This window comes from Podarcis erhardii (assembly GCF_964252035.2).
Source record: "Podarcis erhardii genome assembly, chromosome: 5".
Classification (NCBI taxonomy): domain Eukaryota; kingdom Metazoa; phylum Chordata; class Lepidosauria; order Squamata; family Lacertidae; genus Podarcis; species Podarcis erhardii.
In genome coordinates, this window is record NC_138509.1 from 26,847,553 (window position 1) to 26,855,125 (window position 7,573).

Sequence of the window (7,573 nt, forward strand, 5' to 3'; positions counted from 1 at the left end):
CCATATACACCGCTCAGGCTTCCACCCCATGGAGGTCACTTTGGTGCTGTTAACGCAGCAGTTTGTCTTCACCACCAAGGGCACACTCCATTGTCTCAAGACAGACGGATGCCAACAATCAATCCTATTAGAAGTGAACAAACTATTGAAAGCAAGCAATATAATTGCCAACCCTGCTTCAGTTTTCACAAAGCAACAGGAAGGGCACCCTGCAGGCTGCTCCCAGTCCAACATACACCCATCTCAAATCTCTCAGCTATCTCCAAACTCAAACGCCAAACTGCTATCTTTTCTTATATCCTGAGTATTGGGTTTGAAGCCACATCTCAACTCCTAAGCTTGGCTTCTACTGAAGTAATTGCAGCCCATCATTCCTGTTAGAAAGAAAACAATCTTAACAAGTAAGAAGCATCATAACTTCAACCCACGGAGACTGTAGCACCCACTGCCCCACGGACAAGCTCTGTCTGAGAAGCTGAAGGAGGTCAGTGCAGAAATACATGGAGGAGACTGATAGAAGAGCACATGGGGGAAGGAAAGTCCAAAGAAACAGTGGAGGTTATGCTGCCTCTGCTCCTCCACCCTAGCTTCTCCATCAATAACTGTGCTTATTACAGCAGAGTGGGTTTGGAAATGGACTAGCAGGGAGAGCTCCTACTTTCTACTCTTGCTGCTTTCCAATGGCACAACATGCATGGTCATCAACCGGAATGGCATGAACTGCAGCCACTCTAAAAAACTGCAAAGGTACATATATGCTAGTTTACAGCAGGAGTCAAAGCTCATTTAATGAGAGAGGAAAGCACAATCAATAACTTGATGAAAATGACATTTTGAAAATCTCCTAATTTATTCAGAATTACAATGTTTCCAAAGATATCACACTAATATACATTTTTTAAAAGAAATGTAAAATCAGCCTACCTAAGACAAATTCAGAATTCACCCTTACTATTACCCAAGTATTATGCTACATTCAAAACGTGGTCAAGGTAATAAGTTTGAAGCAGGAAACATTTAGAAAATATAAGTGTTATGAAACATGCTTAACGGATCCCAAAGTCATTAAGCTTCTGCTTAAACAAGGAAAGCAACTGCCTGAGTAAAGCTGTGAAAATTGCTTTCTCTGAGCATTATTCAAAGAGAGGCCAGCTCTCTCAAGAAGACTCTGGCAGGTTGAAAAAAATTTAAGGCCCTTTCCAGTGTCTATAGATTCATTCTCTCCTATAATATAAGCATATAAGTCCCTAGTGTTCCATGGAAGTGGTGTATCAAATTTCCATTATGAGAGCTCTAAATGATTAATGAAAGTGGGGAAAAGTGCAAGGTTGTATCTTGCTTCTTCCATTTCAATTTTTATCAGATAAAAATGGCCATGTCGCAAGCATCCCATCTTTTCGTTGCAGCTACGTCATAAAATGGACATAAATAACTTTTATCTAAATTATTAAAAATGCATAAATGATTCACAATCAGTAACAAAACTTGGATTCAGTGTGCAATGTTCTAGAAAGCAGCGGTGCTGGGTGTAATAGACAACTTGATAGTAACCAATCATCTCATCGCAAAGGCAATTCTATACATTATGTATCATGCCATTTCTATAGTTCATTTTAAAAGAAGAAAAGCTTCTTTATAGAAGTTTGCTGTCTTTGTCAAAGGTCTACAGTCAGCCTAACGATGAAACCGACAAATCACTGAACCTGTTTTTTTCTTCACTTTCCAGTAAGCACACCAGTTTAAAACTGCAACCCTGACCATACTTCAAACATTTCATCAGAAATGCTTGCAAATACAATGCAAGAATGTAATATCAAAACAAAACAAAACAAAAACCCCGTAGGGCACATTCCAGCCAAAATTAAGCATATTCCAATGGGAATAAATAGGATTTTTTTAAAAAATAAATAAATGCTCAACTGCCCTTATATAGGAGAACATTTCACTGGGTTGTATTCAACTTTTATTCAGAACAGACTCATTGATATGAATGAATCCAACTTAGTCATGGCGATGAATTGCAATGGGTCTACCATGAATAAAAGTTAGTTAAATGCAACCCCTTGACTCAATGAACCTAGTTAGGTATACTTAGATCATTACATTTACTGGTAGTCTCAGTGCGCCATTCTTTTTTTTTTCCTTTTTAAACATCATTGCGATGAAGTAATTCATAAGGACTCCTGGATCATGGTCTGCTTAAGGAATGAGGTTTGTGGAAGTTTTTAGTCTTAGTTTTCAGATCAACTTCACTTCTTACACTTATCAATTTACTCATACCTTTGTTCTTTCCAGTTTGTTTGTTGTTTACTTCTCTGTATCCAGTTTTAGACCATTCAAGCTGCAATCCTATACACATTTGCACAGCTAGCAGTAGCAAGCCTCACTGAACTCTGCTGGATTTACTCCTGAGTGGAAATGTATAGGATTGGATTGCAAGGTGTGTGTGTGTGTGTTGTTTATTTAAAAAAGGTTGCCTATGCACACTTGCAACATTATCTTCTTGTGTACACTTACTGAGAAGAAATGCCAACTAAATTGAATGGGATTTAATTTCATGTATGATTTAAGGTTGCAATCTTACATGGGAGTAAAAACCCAGTGTGTTGTAGGGTTCATCCGCACTTCTGTTTGTGTCGCAATTTCTAGGCACATGTTCGTGACTTCCAGGCATTGGTTCAAGCAGAAAACCTGATTGGTGTTTCTTTTCCCAAGGGAAAGCAGTGGGACAAAAAACCACTTGGACCAGTGCCTAGAAACTGCAGTGCAACCAGACGTGTGGATGAGCCCTTACTTGCAAATAAATACAGATTGAGTCAGGACATAAATGTCCTATCAGTATGTATTCACTTTTATTCTGTATTGTAAGCATCCCATGAGTTAGCTATTGGAGAGGTCACATAATACATAATTCACATAATGCGTAACACATAATTCATTATACTTGTTTTCCCTTAGCAGCTTCCAAGACACTTTGGAAATACTGGGCACCATCCAGCCAGAGTTAATACAATGGAAGAGAATTGAGCCTAAGCAAATCAATGGAGCTTAAGTGTGTTTTACTTTGGCTAGATTTGTGCCCACTTTACAAGATACTACATAAAGGAAAGCAAAATACTACTGGTGTGGGAGTGCTGAAGCTGGTTTTGCAGAATACGCGTTACCGGACTTGAAAAGAAAAACAAAAGAGCAGAACAATGTGCGATTTGTGTGGTGCTCACAAGGCCTTAGTTCTGGAATCACTATACAACATCAGGGATGGATCTTGGAATATACACAGAAGTCATTTAAAATATGTCTCAGGACATGTGCAGAGTGCTGGTTCATCACAGCTGACATCACTCATGGAGGACTTTCAGGGGCAAATATGCCTTCCAGGAAGATGTAGTTCTTTAGAAATTAATCTGTTAAGTGGGAAGCAGCTTTAACATCTTCGCTAACTAGCCATGTAAGCATTGCTGTGGGAAAGACCAAAAATTAATGAGTAATGTTACTGTACTTCCTTCTGCTGACTGCTTATTACTAGCCACAGATGAGAGGCTATTTTCCTCAGTGGGGGCTGGCATTTAGGACACTAGATGTTTGTTTGGTTTTCTGAATGGCCAATATACCTGCAGCATGGAGTCTAAGACCATTGCTCTGCAAACAGGTGTAAGAAAAGGTAGCAGTTGGCAGTCCTGAATTTTGAGAGGGGCAAAAGTTTAACCAGATTAGAATCTGGAACAGGGTGCAGGGGTCCACACTGTTACTCTCTGGGATGCAGGCTTTGTGATTTTGTTGCCCGTTGTTGGAATGTAAATGTGCTAAATAAATTAGAAGTGATGCAAGGTCTGCAGAGTGCTCTTGCTCCCAAAGGAAACCAAAGCTGTGTCCACATTATACCATTACAGCCCACGTGAATCACATTCTTTACCTCAGTCCCTAGGTGCTGTAGTTTGTTAAGGGTTGCTCGGAAAGGGCAACTGTGAGGGATAAACTACTGTAACCAGTGCTATTCTTCTAGAAAAAAAGTGCCAGAACTCACCATGAACGCTTCCCTTGTTCTCTTCTAATGGCAATGGTGCCCACCTGAGAGGTGCAGAAACTGAGCTCAGACTGATAAAAAGCCCTGCCTGTAACCATGCACACTTACACACTCAGAGCAGACACGTGCAGCGTTGCACTGTAAATTGGTAGATTCTCACCAATGGGAGAAGTGGGTATAAAACGAATGGCGAAAACTTTCTTCTGGCAAGTTGCACAGCCTCCTTTAGTTGCTGTATATCTGCCGAGGCAGTAGTTTGAGTAATGCATACTAACTGCCCAGCTTATATACACTGTGTATAAACATCAGTGCTGTTCTGTGCTTAGTACCATGCAAATGCTTCAGCGTGCTTAGACACTGTACGCTATTTCTCCAAGTCAAGAAAGGGGAACGGACTGGCTTGAAGAAGCTTGCCACAGTTCCGAATTAAACCTCTTTTTCCCTCCAGAGACCCGCCAGCCTCCCTGGCCCCGCCCTCGCAGCTCCCCGCTTCCCCCTTCGCTCCTCGCCGCCTTCTCCGGCCGACCCGCGCGCGCCTCACCTGACAGGAGGAGAGACTTCTTCTCCGAGAGGGGCGCAAGCCGCGCGCTCCGGGGGGGGGGGGCGTCGCGACTCGCCCCTCGCGGCGCCTTCGGAACCTGCGCGCGGGCAGCGCTGGCTCAACCTAGTCCGCCTCTCGCGAGCGCCGAGCCTCTTCCCTCCTTCTTCTCCCTCGCCTCCTCTCCGGCTGGCTGCTCCAGGGCGCCACACCCCGCCCAGCCTGTCCTTCCCCTGGCTGGGACGAGTCGCACAGGAGCCGCTACAGGTCACGTGACCGAGGCCGTGAGGCGGGCGGGGGAAGGAGAGAGGAGGAGAGGATGCTCTTCTGGAGGAGGAGGAGGATTATGGGCTGTATCCTGCGCAGGGCCCGAAGTGATTGAATTTCCTCCTCTCTTCTTCTTCTTCTTCTTGGGTTTTAATAATGTCATAAGGCCACTTTTGTCTATCTCTCCCCCGCCCCCAACTATACCTATAATTGTTGTTGTTTAGTCGTTTAGTCGTGTCCGACTCTTCGTGACCCCCTGGACCAGAGCATGCCAGGCACTCCTGTCTTCCACTGCCTCCCGCAGTTTGGTCAAACTCATGCTGGTAGCTTTGAGAACACTATCCAACCATCTTGTCCTCTGTCGTCCCCTTCTCCTTGTGCCCTCCATCTTTCCCAATATCAGGGTCTTTTCCAGGGAGTCTTCTCTTCTCATGAGGTGGCCAAAGTATTGGAGCCTCAGCTTCAGGATCTGTCCTTCCGGTGAGCACTCAGGGCTGATTTCCTTCAGAATGGACATGTTTGATCTTCTTGCAGTCCATGGGACTCTCAAGAGTCTCCTCCAGCACCAGAATTCAAAAGCATCAATTCTTCGGCAATCAGCCTTCTTTATGGTCCAGCTCTTTCTTCCATACATCACTACTGGAAAAACCTTGGCTTTAACTATACGAACCTTTATATCAATACCTATATATCAACATGCATAAGGACAGGCCGGAGTTATTCGCAGGCGTGAAGAGCAATCAATTGTCCAAATTAAGGCCCCGCCCCTCCTAGACACAGTTACTTGCAGGTAAGCCCAGGTGAATTCAGACAGACTTTCTTCCTTGTAACTGAGCACAAGGTTGGACTGCAGAGAGCTATGAGCTTTTCTCCTGACTTTCCTTTCTCCATCCCAGACAAGGTACCAGCCTTTGCTTTTGGGGTTTCTCACCTGTCAAATCAGCTTGAGAGTTTAGCAGGTGACAGTGTCCTTTTGGGATGGAGATCAAGGTTGAGGAGGAAAGCACCGCCTCCCAAATGTCTGCAAAGGCAGCCAGTATTTAAAAGTAACGGAGCAGGGCCAAAACAGCCACAACAAAGCTGGCAACTTTACCATTCATAAATTGAGGAGGATTTCCCCTGCTTGGTGGCAGCTCTAGTTCTACGAGCCATAAATGCATGGAGAAGGGCCAGTAACCCTATAGTTCTTTTACTGTAAAAGGAACACGCTGAGTTAGCTGTGGCAGGGGATATGTAACTCATTCCTGTGTGTTTCTGTTATATATGTGAAAACCCTGCTGCAGAGGTTTTCAACCTTTTTGTGTCCACGGCTCCCTTGACCTTCTTTCTGCGGCACCCCTGTGGGGCTCAGGAGCCCAGTTATGTCACCCCTTGCCTGCAGAGCTGGCAGCCTCTCACTCTTTTTCGAACACCCTCCCTTGTGGAGTGTTCCCTCAGCCTCCTCTCTTCACCCCCCCACCTTGGGAGTTCTCCTGGCCTGGTCTCTAAGCTGTCCCCCACCCCCAAAGAGAGGTGTCTCCTCACACTGCCCCACAGGGGCCTGGTACTTGTCTGTCCATTCCCAACAGCAAGGGCTGGCAGACTGGCTGGCTGGGCTCCCTCGCCTGCTTGCTTGCTTGCTTACTTCGAGGCCATTTCAGCTCCTGGCAACCATCACCCCCTGGTCAGCCCCAGAAGCACCATTTGCTTGAGGAGCTTGTAGCCAGGGCTGCTGCAACAAACAGCTGTGCAAGCCTTTGGGAGGCAGAGATGCAAGAGGGCATCAGAGGAGGGAAGGAAACAGGGACAGAGGCCAGTGTTGCCCATGGCACCCCTGACCACCATTCAAGGCATCCCTGGGTGCCATGACACACTGGTTGAAAACCACTACCCTACTAAGTTCAACGATACTTACTCAGAGAGTTGAAAGGGGTCTTGTAGGCTAAATAATCCATCAGCTCAGAGAGTATGTGTGCCAAACAACTGCAGCATCATGCATTGCTATCATCTTTTTCTTGGCAAGTTGCCTTTCCTTTAGCAACCACTTAACAGACATTCAACAGAGGCTGCTCTCTCCAGAACAGTCTTCAGGCATGGGATAAGGAGGCAGGGGCAGCCCTATCATTAGACAGAATGAAGTAAGTGGCAAATTCTTCGGCATGTTAGGGGGAGGGGTATTACCTCTGGTGGGGAACACACTGGGCCACCCTAAACCAGATTAACTGGAAGTATCTCCAACTTACTTCCAAGTAAGGATGGGCAAATCTATCAGTTTTGGTTTCACATTGTACCAATCACATTTCCACATCAGTTTGTTATTGTTATGATTTTTAAGTGCTTGCGAAAATTTGTCAGCATTTTAGTGCGCATTTCTTCTAACATACATGTTTTTGCATGTAAATTTGTCCAATATACACATTTTTGCGAGGCATTTTTTAATAATATAACACATTTTTGTATGCTATTTTTACTAATAGGTGCATTTTTGTGGACGTTTTGTCCTTAGTATGTGCGTTTTTGTACACATTACTTGTCTGGGGAACTGCATTGGTAAATTCAGAAAAATGCTAATTTCCAAGGATGGCTATGTTCCATTTCTCATATTGTTTTGGAAGGCACAAATTTGATAAGTTTGTCTTTAATTGATTTGAACTTCTCTCCCATCCCTACTTCCAAGTAGGACTCAGATAGACATTATTTAGGTGTCTGGTGCCCTTGCAAAGACTGGGACATGCTTTATTGCTGTGACTAATACCCATTAAAAC

At 44.4% G+C, this 7,573-nt stretch overlaps 1 protein-coding gene across 2 annotated transcripts in view; it reads right to left on the bottom strand.

Moving 5' to 3' along the window:
* Positions 1-4,737, bottom strand: part of RHOBTB1 (Rho related BTB domain containing 1) — a 60,200-nt gene extending 55,463 nt beyond the window's left edge. For both annotated transcript variants that reach the window (XM_081861182.1, XM_081861180.1), the window contains exon 1: positions 4,566-4,737. The gene's annotated coding sequence lies outside the window, so the exon portion shown is untranslated. The remainder of the gene's footprint in view (positions 1-4,565) is intronic.
* Between the last annotated feature and the right edge of the window lie 2,836 nt (positions 4,738-7,573).